Source organism: Schistocerca cancellata, chromosome 1, assembly GCF_023864275.1.
Source record: "Schistocerca cancellata isolate TAMUIC-IGC-003103 chromosome 1, iqSchCanc2.1, whole genome shotgun sequence".
Classification (NCBI taxonomy): domain Eukaryota; kingdom Metazoa; phylum Arthropoda; class Insecta; order Orthoptera; family Acrididae; genus Schistocerca; species Schistocerca cancellata.
Window position 1 is genome coordinate 611,835,599 of NC_064626.1, and position 16,384 is coordinate 611,851,982.

The window sequence follows — 16,384 nt, forward strand, 5'->3', positions numbered from 1 at the left end:
GTCATGATAATATATCCCAGAAATAGTTTATTTATGAGTAAACATGCATAAGACGTTACAAGTATGATTCTCGATTTATACGTGTAATACCGTAATTGATGAAAGGTCACATTTGATTTGATTGCATCTATTGTTTTATTTCAGTATGCCAGGAAAGAGGAGTCGATTTGTGCGAAAGGTGATGCAAAATTATGTGGTATGCCAGTTTGGTTGTGTGGCTTGAACGTATCTAACTACAGACGTCTGTTTTATAGCAATAAAATCTAGCAGTGAGGCAGACGTGGTTTGGCTCATATCATCCTATGTTTTTCTGTGCTAAGATGTCTTTCCATGTCCACATCACCCTTGTAATTCATAATGCAGCTGACAGCCCTCCCACACAGCAAATTTAGCTTAACTTTCATTTCTTCTAAATATAAAGCATAGGTATATTGCTTTTAATTTGTCTGAGAACTTGCCGCTGTCGCTACTATTTACGCGAGAAGACGACATACTTCTAAACAGTAGGATTCAATCGTATACAGCGACATTGCTTAACTAAAATTTAATATGAATCTGAACACTGTAACATTCGACAACTCGGGCTTGAAAAATTTCATCCAAATCGTTACAGCCGTTGTCGAGATACGCGAATTATAATACTTAATCCAAGTGCTATTGCTCGTGTGTAAAGAAGGTGTGTGTGTTTTGCATTGCATCTGCAACAAATAAGAGGTACGTATTTATTCATCATACTTTGATTTCTGGATTTTTATCGTGTGTATTGGCAGCTTTGTACTCGCTGTATATCGTTTCTGTCATCACTAGATCGTGTATTACTCGCGCAAACTAAGCTGACGTCGGTTCGGTGGCTGATGGTAGCGATAGTAAATCGCTCGTTCCCGTTAGCCACCGCCTAGTGTCAGCTTGGTTTTCACGAGTAATATTACGGCCCACGAACTTCGTTTGTTCGTTCCGAGTTTCCTTTGTTCACACGCATCCTCCACTTGACTGCCATCTGGCGGTCGTGATCATTCGGCACGACTCGGCATGATTCGGAAGTTGTCTTCGAAGCATAGCGTACTAAGAATCGTTACGTTTTTGGGGGTGTCCGGATACTTTTGATCACATAGTGTAAGTAGAAACAAAGACCCTATGTAGACGACATTTCCACATATCTATTGAAGTATATGGAAGAGCCACTCACGACATACTATTCCACTTGTAGAGCAAGATGTATGAGGAAGGGGAAATACTCTCAGACTTCAAGAGGATTTTAATAATTTCAATTCCAAGAAAGGCAGGTGCTTATTAGTATGGATATTACACAGCCGTCAGTTTAATGAGTCCTGGCTGCAACAAACTGACACGAAATATTTACAGAAGAATGGAATAATTGGTAAGAGTCTATCTCGGGAAGAACATTTTGCGTCCTGGAGAAATACATCAGCATGCAAGACAATACTAGCTGTGGCTACTTATCTTAGACTGAAGGAAGGCGAACCTATACTTAGAGAGTTTGTAAGTTTAAACAAAGTTTTTGACAATTTTAGCTGGAATATATAGTCAATGAATTTCTGAATATAGAAGGGATCAAATATACAGAAAGCAAAAAGTTATCCACAATTTGTACGGAAACCAAACTGGAGTTGCAAGAATGGCGGGAAATCAAAGGGAAGCAGTTGTCGACAAGGGATTGAGACAGAGCTGAAGCCTTTCCCTGTCGTTACTTAATCAGTACATTGAACATGTAGTAAAAGAAATTAAGGAGAACTGAGCAAGTTAATTAAAGTTAAGTGGAAGGTATTAAAATTCTGAGGTTGTCTGATATTGTAATTCTGTCATAGAAGAAGTTATATTGTAATTCTGTCATAGAAGAAGTTATAAGATGAATATCGACGGGTGTAAAAGAAGGATAATGGAGTGTAGGGAAAATAAATCAGGCGCTGCTGAGGGATTTAGATTAGGAAATGAGATACTAAAAGTAATCAATGAGTTTTGCTATCTGAGCAGCAAAATACACACTAAGGTGATAAACCAATTATCCGTATGGGACGGAAATCGATAGATGTGAAGTAGATGTATAGATAATCAAATGATTACAATTTCAGAAAAATTAGATGATACATGCAAGAGAAAGAGCATGACAAATCAAGTAGGTCAGTAAATATTCGGTTTGACATTGATTGACAGAGTTGTTGGATGTTGTCCTGACAGATATCATGCCAAAGTCTGTCCTACTGGCGCGTTAGGTCGTTAAAATCCCTAGCTGGATGGAGAACCATATCCACAGCGCTCCAAATGTTTTCAATTGTGGAGAGATTCGGAGATCTTGCTGGCCAAGGTAAGGTTAGGCAAGCACGAAGAAAAGCAGCAGAAACTCTCGCCATGTGCGGGCGGGCATTATCTTGTTCAAATGTAAGCCGACGATGGCTTGCCATGAAAGGCAACAAAACAGGGCGTAGAAAATCGTCGATGCCCCGCTGTTCTGTTACAGTGTCGCGGATGACAACGAAGGGCATCTGCTATGAAATGGCTACCTGGAGTGTCACTCCCAGAGTCAGGCTATATCAAGGGCGACCGTCAGATTTGTATCCCACCACTGTTGGGGCTTCTCCAGACACGTCTTTGGCTGGAATCTCATTGACTGGAGTCCAGTTTTCTTCAGTGATAAGTCTCGCTTCAAATTAAGCCCCGATGACCAGTGAAGAAGTGTCCGGAGATGCCCCAAAAAGTGGTGGGGTACCGACCTGTCAGTCACCTGCCGTAACGCCCGACAGGCAGTAGTAAAGGTCAGGGGTGCCATTTCATTTCATAGTAGGAACACTTTAGTTGTCTTTCACAGCATCCATACAGCACAGCGGTACGTCGACGATATTCTACCCCCCCCCCCCCCCCCCCCGTTTTGTTGCTCTCCATGAGAGCTTCTACTGCTTGCCTTCATGCTTCATGCTTGTCAACCGTACCTTGGCTAGCAGTGTCACCGCATCTCTCTCCCTCTCTCCAAACTAAGAACATTTGGAGCATTATTGGCAGGGCCCTCAAATCAGCTCGGCATATGACGATCTAACGCATCAATTGGACAGAATTGGCACGATATCTCTCAGAAAGACGTCCAGTAACTCTGTCAATCAATGCCAAGCCGAAAAATTGCTTGTCTAAAGGCCAAAGAGGGACCAACGTGTTATTGAATTGCTTATTTTTTGAAGTTCTTTCTCTTGAATTAATCATTCAATTTTTCTGAAATCGTAATCATTAGTTTTTCTGTACATGCACATCACATTTACCAATTTCCGTCCCATTCGGATAATTAATTCGTGGTGCGTCGTTTCTTTTTTTTTGCCTTAGAATGTAACTAATGATGGCCAAAGCAGAGTCTATATAACATATAGGCTGACAGCAGCAAGTAAAGCATTTCTTATGAAGGGGAATATTGTAAACAGCTAACAGAAATTTGCCTGGCAAGAAGTGTTTTCTGAAATTATTTGTGTGGATTGTAGCCTTGTACAGGAGTGAAATCCGGACAATAAACGATTCAGACAAGAAGGGAATAGAAGCTTGTGTAAGGTGGTGCTACGCAAGAATGCTGTAGATGACACAAGTAGATCGACTTGGGAAAAAAATGAAATTTGCGGCACAACTTTGTTACAAGAAGGGATCGGTTGATAGGATAAGCGTGAGGTATCAAAGATGTCGTCAATTTGGTAAAGGGAGGAGGTGCGGCGGAAGGGGAAGACGGAGAAAACTGTAGAGAGAGACCGAGGCCTGAATCCGGTAGGAAGGCTCGAGCGGATGTACGTTGTAGTAGCTATGCAGATATGGTGAGGCTTGCACACGATAGACTAGCGTGGAGTTCTGTCCTCAAGCCAGACTTCGGTCTAAAGACCACAACAACGCCTTTCTGTTGGTTTCTTGTCCTAGAATTAAGAACTGTTTTGTTAGCCTATTGCCGTTCTTTCTGTATACGAGGTGCATTCAAGTTCTAAGGCCTCTGATTTTTTTTTCTAACTAACTGGCGTTACTTCTCGACGTAATCGCCCTGCAGACGTACACATTTTTCACAACGCTGACGCCATGATTCCATGGCAGCGGCGAAGGCTTCTTTAGGAGTCTGTTTTGACCACTAGAAAATCGTTGAGGCAATAGCAGCACGGCTGGTGAATGTGCGGCCATGGAGAGTGTCTTTCATTGTTGGAAAAAGCCAAAAGTCACTAGGAGCCAGGTCAGGTGAGTAGGGAGCATGAGGAATCACTTCAAAGTTATCACGAAGAAACTGTTGCGTAACGTTAGCTCGATGTGTGGGTGAGTTGTCTTGGTGAAACAGCACACGCGCAGCCCTTCCCGGACGTTTTTGTTGCAATGCAGGAAGGAATTTGTTCTTCAAAACATTTTCGTAGGATGCACCTGTTACCATAGTGCCCTTTGGAATGCAATGGGTAGGGATTACGCCCTCGCTGTCCCAGAACATGGACACCATCATTTTTTCAGCACTGGCGTTTACCCGAAATTTTTTGGGTGGCGGTGAATCTGTGCGCTTCCATTGAGCTGACTGGCGTTTTGTTTCTGGATTAAAATGGCATCCACGTCTCATCCATTGTCACAACCGACGAAAAGAAAGTCCCATTCATGCGGTCGTTGCGTGTCAACATTGCTTGCCAACATGCCACAACGGGCAGCCATGTGGTCGTCCGTCAGCATTCGTGGCACCCACCTGGATGACACTTTCCGCATTTTCAGGTCGTCATGCAGGATTGTGTGCACAGAACCCACAGAAATGCCAACTCTGGAGGCGATCTGTTTAACAGTCATTCGGCAATCCCCCAAAACAATTCTCTCCACTTTCTCGATCATGTCGTCAGACCGGCTTGTGCGAGCCCGAGGTTGTTTCGGTTTGTTGTCACACGATGTTCTGCCTTCATTAAACTGTCGCACCCTTGAACGCACTTTCGACACATCCATAACTCCATCACCACATGCCTCCTTCAACTGTCGATGAATTTCAGTAGGTTTCACACCACGCAAACTCAGAAAACGAATGATTGCACGCTGTTCAAGTAAGGAAAACGTCGCGATTTTAAGTATTTAAAACAGTTCTCATTCTCGCCGCTGGCGGTAAAATTCCATCTGCCGTGCAGTGCTGCCATCTCTGGGACATATTGACAATGAACGCGGCCTCATTTTAAAACAATGTGCATGTTTCTATCTCTTTCCAGTCTGGAGAAAAAAAAATCGGAGGCCTTAGAACTTGAATGCACCTCGTATATGTCCCAGTCAGTCATTTTTATTATTGATCTTCTTTCTGGTGTTTAGCTGTGTCATGGATTCCATTTTTCTGCACGGTATATTGACGTGCAGCGATGCCAGGTGTATTCACTGCCTGAACTCCACCAGATTGTGAAGTGTTATTCGTGTCGTTTTGCTGTTTACAGCCCAGTTCGGCTCCTGATGCCTGCTACGCACTTTTCAATTTAAGCAAGGCTGGGAACTCTGCACTCATTTTGTATCCGATCATCTAATCCATGTTGTTGTTGTTGTTGTTGTGGTCTTCAGTCCTGAGACTGGTTTGATGCAGCTCTCCATGCTACTCTATCCTGTGCAAGCTTCTTCATCTCCCAATACCTGCTGCAGCCTACATCCTTCTGAATCTGCTTAGTGTATTCATCTCTTGGTCTCCCTCTACGATTTTTACCCTCCACGCTGCCCTCCAGTACTAAATTGGTGATCCCTTGATGCCTCAGAACGTGTCCTACCAACCGATCCCTTCTTCTAGTCAAGTTGTGCCACAAACTCCTCTTCTCCCCAATTCTGTTCAATACCTCCTCATTAGTTATGTGATCTACCCATCTAATATTCAGCATTCTTCTGTAGCATCACATTTCGAAAGCTTCTATTCTCTTCTTGTCTAAGCTATTTATCGTCCATGTTTCACTCCATACATGGCTACACTCCATACAAATACTATCAGAAACGACTTCCTGACCCTTAAATCTATACTCGATGATAACAAATTTCTCTTCTTCAGAAACGCTTTCCTTGCCATTGCCAGTCTACATTTTATATCCTCTCTACTTCGACCATCATCAGTTATTTTGCTCCCCAAATAGCAAAACTCCTTTACTTCTTTAAGTGTCTCATTTCCTAATCTAATTCCCTCAGCATCACCCGACTTAATTCGACCACATTCCATTATCCTTATCCATCAGAACTGTAAAACAGTAGCAGAATAACATTGCACGCTACAAAAAAAGCACTAAAGGACGTAGATAGAGCTGGGAATCGATCTCGGCTAAAAACATCGGCGTGATACGATTAATACTCCACAGTCTTGTTGGGGCTCAGGAAGCAAGTAGGAATAACACAGTTCGCAGCACCTGAAGAAAATGCCTCGGCCGGTTGTCGAAATATCATGTAGAAAAACTGTTTCAATACGTCGGATGAACTCTCGAAAATACGTTACTAATAAAGCACGCTAAAAAACTTGAGAACTCACACTTTTCTTTTCCTTTGTGTTTCTGTTGTTTCTTTCTATATTTTAATTGATATCGTCATTCCGGTCTTCTGTGCTTCTTATTCGACCTTAAATTTTTCTCATAGTTTTTCTGTCTAATAATTGGAGTTTTTGCACTCGTCTGCATAGACCGTAGAGGCATCCTGTGTTTTTCTCGTTAGATTCGGGAATGAAACTTGGCAAAAATTATTGCAAATATGTACCTACGCTGCCCGCCGTTAGTCTAATGTCTTCACGATACTTAAATGAGTGATGTGTAGGGGGCTGAACAATATTTCCGAAACAAGCCTTAAAAAACCGTTCTTTGAATTATTATGACTGGAACAAACCTGTTACTATTCGCATTGCTGTTGACTGTACACTTTATCCAGCATTATTAGTGTACTACGCACTTGAGCAGTATTCCAATACAGGTGACACAAATGTTTGTTTCTTAATGCCTTTCTCAGGGAAACTGCAGTTTCCCATTGTCCCGCCAAGCAAGCGGAGAATCTTGCCACTTGTTTATACCTCATCTGAGTCTTGTGACTTTTTCTGTGCATTGTTATTCAGAGCCCACGGGTTAAGAGAGGAATAAAACCTTTACTGCGCAGAGGAAAGAGTCTTAGTTTTACTGCCAGTAGCTTCGACTTCCTTGAGTTGGCATTGTAGCAGTGTGTGCTCTGAACTGAGTGCCCTGACAGATTAAAGGAAGGACATCCACATCCGTGTTCCTATCTAATATGGGGAACATTTTTTCCAAACTCGGTAAATGCAACATATACAGAATTTCATAAAATGAGTTTTTCTATTTTCATTTAGATAGGTATGTTTGAGCGCTTGAATTTTTACGTCACTACAACATCCCACTGACATTAATGAAGCGTTGTAACGAATACACTGAAGAGCCAAAGAAACTGGAACACCTGCCTAACGTCGTGAAAGGCCCCCGTGAGAAAGCAAGAAGTGCCGTAACGCGACGTGGCAAGCACTCGACTGTCTGAAGTAGTGCTGGAGGAAACAGACACAATGAATCCCGCAGGGCTGTCCATAAATCCGTGAGTACAAGGGGGTGGAGATCATTTCTGAATAGCACATTGCATGGCATCCCGGATATGCTCAGGAATGTTCATGTCTTGGAAGTTTGGTGGCCAGTGGAAGTGTTTAAACTCAGAAGTGTGTTCTTGGAGCCACTCTATAGCAATTATGGATTTGTGGGGTGACGCATTGTGCTGTTGGAATTGCTCGGAATGCACAATGCACATGAATGGATGCAGGTGATCAGACAGGATTCTTACGTGCATGTCACCTGTCAGAGTCGTAGGTAGACGTATCAGGGGTGCCATACCACTCCAACTGCACATGCCCCACACCATTACATAGCCTGCACCAGCTTGAACAGTCCCCTGCTGACATTCAGGGTCCATACATTGATGGGGTTGTCTCCATACCCGTACACGCCCATCCGCTCGATACAATGTGAAACGAGACAACTGCGCCAGACACTTGTCTTATATAGGCGCTGCCGATCGCAGTGTCGTATTCTTCCTGCTTACATATCTCTGTATTTGAATACGCATGCCTGTACCATTTTCTTTGGCGCTTCAGTGCATATTAAAATTTAATTTTTATAAGTCTATTAAGGTGTGATTTTTCCAGTTTCTTTCAAAAGTCGATAAATGCTTATAATAATTGCTAGTATCATTTGTGTTGCCTTCTTTAGTTCCCGTTTATTTTTTTCACTACTTATATTTTTATGTGCTGTAGTGCTTATTATATGGCTGCATTGTTGTAAAATGCATCTTTTTGCATACATTTTTGTATATAGCATTTTTAAGTTTATAGTTTTTTACTTTATTGCGAAGACAAACAATAATAGTACGATAATAGCAATGATATCTATTTTAACATAATTGTTCAGTTTATATCTTTATTATCAATACTATATGAAATATGAAATGGATAACACAAAAAGTATTTCATTTCAGAATCACACTGTTAGTCAAGTTTTCTCTCTTACAGCTGTACATTACTCGTATAGGATATCTTTGTAAAACTCCTTTGCATCATCTTGAATTTCAAAATACTTAAGCAAGGCAGACACATCTTTCGCTCTTTCTTTGCTTAACATGTTTTGATAAAAGGATGGATGTTAGTACTGTTGGACGGCATGATTTCTTTCGTCTCAGGAGGTCAACTTGTACTGGTCTCAAGAATATGTATCACTTACTGACACATTAACAATTTTCTTTGCTTTCATGTATTAGGTGACATGCTGGCTGTTCGTTTTGAATTGTAGCTTCAATTTTGTACTTTCTGTACACTATCATTTAGATTTTTAACTGTGCAGTCTGTGTTATAACTCTGAGAGTACCAAACTCTTCTATCATAATATTCTTTAGGTGACAAGAAGCTTTCTTTTTTTCTGTAAGTCTTCTCAATTCCACCAAACACTCGGTCTGGAGGCACGTAGCGATGGCTATGAAAAGGAAAAAAGTGACGAATATTACTGAATTTTGTGCTCTTTTCCAAGAACGCTGTAAGCATCGCTGACATACAACTATTTTTATTTTTGGTGCTGCAAAAATCTGAGAATAGATGTATAGTACTGATGCTCTCATTTGGTTGTTTTTTATTTAAGTCAGAAGGAAAGACCAGCAAAGTCAGAGTAATTTGACTGTATCCTCTTGTAGATTCTGTCCCCAACCACTTATAGAAAATGATGCTTTCCTTTTTTTGCCTCCTAGCAAGGGTCATGATGCACAGATGGTATAACCGTGCTTGTTTAGCATACTGATTGATAGTTTTGGAACAGACTGGTTCTGCTGCCCTGCAGAACAAATGCTAATGACACTTTGATTATCTTCCTTCACTATATCATAAACCCGATTTTCCCCACAGTAAATATTGTTACAACAATGAGTAATATCTCTTAAATCAACTAGTATACTCCATTATTGTCAAATGCTTGCAGCAGAAAGAGAGCCGAGACACTAGAGAATAATACTTTGTTCTAAAACTTTGTGATTTGGAGTGCTCAGTTGTTCATACACACAGCAATAGTCGACTTTTGCTAAAACTTGGTTCAGGGGTTGATGTAAAAGGTCAACATTATGCTATTGCCGTACTTAACTCAGTTTTGAAATACTTTGCATATATCGATTTTTGTGGCTTTAATCTGTCCAGACCGTCCAAATTTACACTCCTGGAAATTGAAATAAGAACACCGTGAATTCATTGTCCCAGGAAGGGGAAACTTTATTGACACATTCCTGGGGTCAGATACATCACATGATCACACTGACAGAACCACAGGCACATAGACACAGCCAACAGAGCATGCACAATGTCGGCACTAGTACAGTGTATATCCACCTTTCGCAGCAATGCAGGCTGCTATTCGCCCATGGAGACGATCGTAGAGATGCTGGATGTAGTCCTGTGGAACGGCTTGCCATGCCATTTCCACCTGGCGCCTCAGTTGGACCAGCGTTCGTGCTGGACGTGCAGACCGCGTGAGACGACGCTTCATCCAGTCCCAAACATGCTCAATGGGGGACAGATCCGGAGATCTTGCTGGCCAGGGTAGTTGACTTACACCTTCTAGAGCACGTTGGGTGGCACGGGATTCATGCGGACGTGCATTGTCCTGTTGGAACAGCAAGTTCCCTTGCCGGTCTAGGAATGGTAGAACGATGGGTTCGATGACGGTTTGGATGTACCGTGCACTATTCAGTGTCCCCTCGACGATCACCAGTGGTGTACGGCCAGTGTAGGAGATCGCTCCCCACACCATGATGCCGGGTGTTGGCCCTGTGTGCCTCGGTCGTATGCAGTCCTGATTGTGGCGCTCACCTGCACGGCGCCAAACACGCATACGACCATCATTGGCACCAAGGCAGAAGCGACTCTCATCGCTGAAGACGACACGTCTCCATTCGTCCCTCCATTCACGCCTGTTGCGACACCACTGGAGGCGGGCTGCACGATGTTGGGGCGTGAGCGGAAGACGGCGTAACGGTGTGCGGGACCGTAGCCCAGCTTCATGGAGACGGTTGCGAATGGTCCTCGCCGATACCCCAGGAGCAACAGTGTCCCTAATTTGCTGGGAAGTGGCGGTGCGGTCCCCTACGGCACTGCGTAGGATCCTACGGTCTTGGCGTGCATCCGTGCGTCGCTGCAGTCCGGTCCCAGGTCGACGGGCACGTGCACCTTCCGCCGACCACTGGCGACAACATCGATGTACTGTGGAGACCTCACGCCCCACGTGTTGAGCAATTCGGCGGTACGTCCACCCGGCCTCCCGCATGCCCACTATACGCCCTCGCTCAAAGTCCGTCAACTGCACATACGGTTCACGTCCACGCTGTCGCGGCATGCTACCAGTGTTAAAGACTGCGATGGAGCTCCGTATGCCACGGCAAACTGGCTGACACTGACGGCGGCGGTGCACAAATGCTGCGCAGCTAGCGCCATTCGACGGCCAACACCGCGGTTCCTGGTGTGTCCGCTGTGCCGTGCGTGTGATCATTGCTTGTACAGCCCTCTCGCAGTGTCCGGAGCAAGTATGGTGGGTCTGACACACTAGTGTCAATGTGTTCTTTTTTCCATTTCCAGGAGTGTATTTAACACGGACGAAAGAAGCTTTATCTCAGAAGGGGCACAGGTGTTCTGTCAGATCTTATCAGGAGACAGGAAAAGCCATTAAAAATATTCAGTTCATTTGCAAATATATCGTGTTTCATGGTAAAAGACTTTCAACGTACGAGATGGTTCTCTACCGTCGAAGTATGGCTTAACCATCCACACTTAGTGTAACTAGTTTGAAAAATATACAGAAATTTACTCGCCATAAAACTGTGTTATATGAAGAATTAACAATGTCCTCCTAATACCTTTAATATAGAGAGGAGTTCAATAAGCAATGCAACACATTTTTTCTCACCAATTTCCCTTGAAAAAATGCGGAATTTGTTTGAGACATCGTGGAGTATTCCCGTTTCAGCCCCTATACTCTTATGAAGTTTCGATAGGTGGCGGCGTTATATACCGCCTTCAAAATGTCGTTTGCAACGGAGGTATGTTCCAAGTCGAAAGGTGCACTGAGTTTATTTTGATGGAAAACCGGAGTATCGGAGATATTCATAGGGGCTTGTAGAATATCTATGGAGACCTGACGGTAAACAAAAGCACGGTGAGTCGTCGGGCGAAGCTTCCGCCATCATCGCAACAAGAGCGCGGAAAACCTGTCTGATCTGCCGCATGCCAGTCTGCCACATACTGCTGTGACTCCTGTAACGCAGGGTTTCAGCCTGTTCGGTGTCACAAAAACGCGAACAAATTTTTCCCCATCCTTGATCACTTAAGGCCTCACACGAGTCTGCGCACCCGAGAGGAGCTCAAAACTTCAGCGGACTGTTCTCCCTCATCCACCCTACATCCCGGATCTCAAATCTTCCGAATCCCATCTGTTTGGCCCAATGAAGGATGCACTCCGCTTGAAGCAGTACGTGGGTAATTTATTGATGCCGCTACACGTTGGCATCGACATCGATTGATAGATCGGTACCATGCGAGGATATAGGCCCCCGCGCAAAGACGGCGTAAGACTGTCGCGTCGAACGGAGAAAATGTTGAAAAATAGGGTTTTACTTGCCAAAGCATGGGGAATAAATGGTCCTTAGGAATCCAGAATAAAACCAACTTGCGATAAAAAAAAGTGTTGCGTTACTTATTGAACGCCCCTCGTATTATACGCCACATAAGTAAGCAGAACTCATAATATTCGCAAGCGCTGCACAAAACACAGCTTCATATCTCACGACATCAAAAGCATTGGAAGTAGCTGGAACCTCTTACGCCGGTTTCACTCGTTCATGTGGTTCCAAAAATCTGTCACTAGATTGAAACAATGACCACGAAGAAACATCATGTGCTTCTAGGTACACTGTGCTCCAGGTATAACTTTCTCTCCTATTATATTCACACAGTTCGTGTTCCTAAATATTGTATGTTTTTGTTACGAACTGTGTTTGATATTGTCCTCCTTGTTAATTGTAATTTAACGTGCTTAATGTATAAAATGAATGAAACTACTTGAGATTCCTCGTCTAATGCCATGAGTACATATTCTGTGTGTCTTGATTGTTTCATTGTTTCTAATTTTTGATTTCTTACATACTAGTATCTCATGTGAAGGCTTTTAGTTGTTTCCTGACATGTGCCGTTGAAGTTAAAACTGGTTCGAAATAAATAGATATTGTGCATAGAACCGGGGACCTAGAACGACGGAGAGGCTTCGTCCCGCCGTTGCCCTCGGTGGTTCACAACCAGACAACAGGCCACAACAGCCCTCCCTCTCACCCCACCGCTTCCCCACACCGAATCCAGGGTTATTGTGCGGTTCGGCCCCTAGTGGACACCCCCCCCCCTTCGCCCTCCCCACCCTCTCATACCAGAATAGTGTAACCCCAAATGTTTGTGTGGTAGAGTAATTATGGCGTACGCGAACGTGGAGACAGTGTTTGCGCAGCAATCGCCAACACAGTGTAACCGAGGCGGAATAAGGGGAACCAGCCCGCATTCGCCGAGGCAGATGGAAAATCGCCTTAAAAACCATCCACAGCGTCACACCGGACCTCGACCCTAATTCGCCGGGCGGATTCGTGCCTGGGACCGTCACACTTTCCTGCTCGGAAAGCATTTCGTTAGATCGTGCGGCTATCCAGGCGGGCTGAATAAACATTAGTAGAACAAAACGCAGTTTATTTTTTCAACCTTAAGCGTGAAATAGTTTCGGGAAGAAGAACGCATAAAAATTGTTCCCACTATATCTAACTTCAACCAATAAATTTCTCTCTTGAAATTCTCTATCTGTCTACCCGATTCAGGAATATGGCATTCCATGCTTTTATTCGTAGAGCGCCAAATTTATTTTTACTGATGACAACATCCTTCCTAAATAATCACTACTCGAAGATCGAAATGCACTTAGCGTGCATACTTCCGGGAAACTCATCAACGTGCCGTTTAAGTCTGCGAAAACATTCAACACTGTCCAGGAATGTTTGCCTGTATTTAATTTTTCTGTATTCATTGTTTTGGATTGGACAAACGACTCCCGCAGTTTACAAACATATTTATGTTACACGTTTTATCTCAAAGTCGTCAAATTTCTGCAGAAAGAGCCAAATGCATTTTGAATAATACTGTATTCTACTCTTTTGCCAGATTCCTTGCCCTCAAGTTTTAAACGTAGTGCGCTAGGTAGAGAAATGATGGACAGAGCCAGGCGGAATTCCTACATCAAAATGAGTCCGTTGTTCTGGTAGGTACATCGGCCAATCTTAAGAGTTCTTCAGTCGACTTCCCGAACCTATTAGAAAATGCCGCACTGCGTCTCCATCTCTGTCTCAACAACAAAAACGTTTAAAACACAAAATGCGTTTATTAAAAATTCATACTATTCGCATATCACTCGCACAATGTCCTTACCTTCCAACGATTTAGTGACAGAAGTGACATTCGGCCACAGAAAATAGTTGTCAAATCGATGATGGGCTACCATTGTTTTTAACTGATACTATCCACAGTTAGCAGAAACTTTGTACGTTTACATCTACATCGGTACTCCGCAAGACACAGTATGGTGCGTGGCTGAGGTTACCCTGTACCACTGCTTGTCATTTCCTTTCCAGTTCCACTCGCAAACAGAGCGAGGGAAAAACGACCCTCTGTATGTCTCCGTATGAGCCCTAATTTCTCGAATCTTATCTTCGTACTCCTTTCGCGCAGTATTTGTTGGCGGCAGCAGAATCGTTCGGTAGTCAACTTCAAATGTTGGTTCTCTAAATTTTCTCAATAGCGTTTCCCAGAAAGAACGTCGCCTTCCATTCACGGATTCTCATTTGAGTTCCCAAAGCATCTCCGTAGCACTTACGTGTTTTTCGAAACTACCGATAACAATTCTAGCAGCCACCTCTGAATTGCTTCGATGGCTTCCTTCAATCCGACCTGTTACGGATCCCAAACACACGAGCAGTACTCAAAATAGGTCGCACCAGCGTCCTATATGCACAATGAGGCGTCGTGTCAAATGCTTTCCGGAAATCTAGAAATATGGGATCTGCCTGTTGCCCTTCAGCCATAGTTGTCAGTATATCGTGTGAGAAAATGGCAAGTTGAGTTTCGCAGGAGCGATGCTTCCTAAAACCATGCTGATTCGTGGACATAAGCTCCTCGGTCTCAAGAAAGTATGTTGTATTCGAATTGAGAATATGTTCAAGGATTCTGGTGCAATCTGATGTTAAGGGTATTGGTCTGAAATTTGTGGGTCCAATGGTCAAAAGACGGTATGTTTGTACGAGTCTCCTGTTTGAACGATTTCTTGAACGTGAAATTTAAAACTTCGGCTTTCGTTTTGCTAACCTCACCTGCTATACCTGACTGGTCAACAAGGGACTGAATGGAAGCTTTAAACACGCTTAGAGATTTTACATACGACCAAAATTGTCTCGGGTTCTCTGCCAGATCTTTTGCTAAGGTGTGACGTTGATAGTTACTGTATGCTTCGCGCATAGATCTTTTCACAGACGCATGAATCTCTGCTAACCTTCGCTTGGCGTCATTTATCCGTTCCCTTTTGAATAGAGAGTGCGACAGCCTCTGGTTCTTCAACATTCGCCGAATTCCATTATTAAAACACGATGGGTCTTTCCATCCGTTATCCCCTTACTAGGAACATAACGCTCCAGACCACGATTTACAATCTGCTTAAACTTCGCTCATAATTCCTCTGCATCCATCTTACAGGAGCTAAGTGATGCCAATTCATTGTTTAAGTTAGATGTTAATAATTTCTTATCCGCTCTGTCTAGCAGAAACACTCACGTAGCCTTCTTGAGTGATTTATTAACTTTCGGAATCATAGTTGCTATAATTACATCATGATCTCTAATACCGTACCTATACTGACTTTGTCGATAAAGCGCCGCCTATTTGTAGCCACAAGGTCTAAGATACTTCCATTGCGTGTGGGCTACCGAGCTAGCAGCTAAAGACAATTTTCAGAAAATGTGTTCAAAAGTATTTATCATGATTGTATGTCTGTACCCCCGCAATGAATCCATAGAGATGCCAGTCTAGAGTCCAACAGGTTAAAGTCGCCTCCAACAAGTATCGCATGATTTGTGTGTTTACGCGCTTTTGATCGTAGGCTTTCTTTGAATGACTCTAGTACTATCACAGCAGAACCGGGTGGCCGTTAAAAACATCTAACAATTAACTTGGTTTCACCTACACCTGTTATACGCGACCAGATAACTGCACTGCAACACTCAACTTCGACGTCAATAGAGATAATATTTTTGTCAACTGCTATGAACACTCTCCTTCCTATGGCCTCTAAATTGTCTTTGCGACATACGTTGCACGACTCGCTAAATACCTCAGAGCTTTCCGCTTCGGGTTTCAGCCAGATCTCGGTCCCAAGAATAATTTGAGCGCGAGAACTTTCCCGGAAGGCAGTAAATTCGGGAACTTTGTTACGAATACTTAGACAGTTTATTGATAAAACTGTGACAGCCGACTTGCCTATTCTGACCCCCGTTTGACTTCTCTTGCTGTATATCGACTGGCGAATATTCATCAGAGCACCACGAACTACTGCCTAGCGTAAAAAAAAACTTCACGTGCATTCCACAAGTACTCTGCCACCTGAGTAGCTGCTTCCTTTGTGTAGTGCACCCTTCACCTATCAAGGGGAGTCCCCACCCGATAACGCAGGTGTAGAATGGTACCAGTCTGTCTCACTGATCCCCACTGGTTGGATTAAAATATCTTTCATTTTTGCGATCACTGAAGTTTGCCGCGAGGTGTCCTTTACACAGTCTAATACACTTTCAAACCACAAGTGCTTTT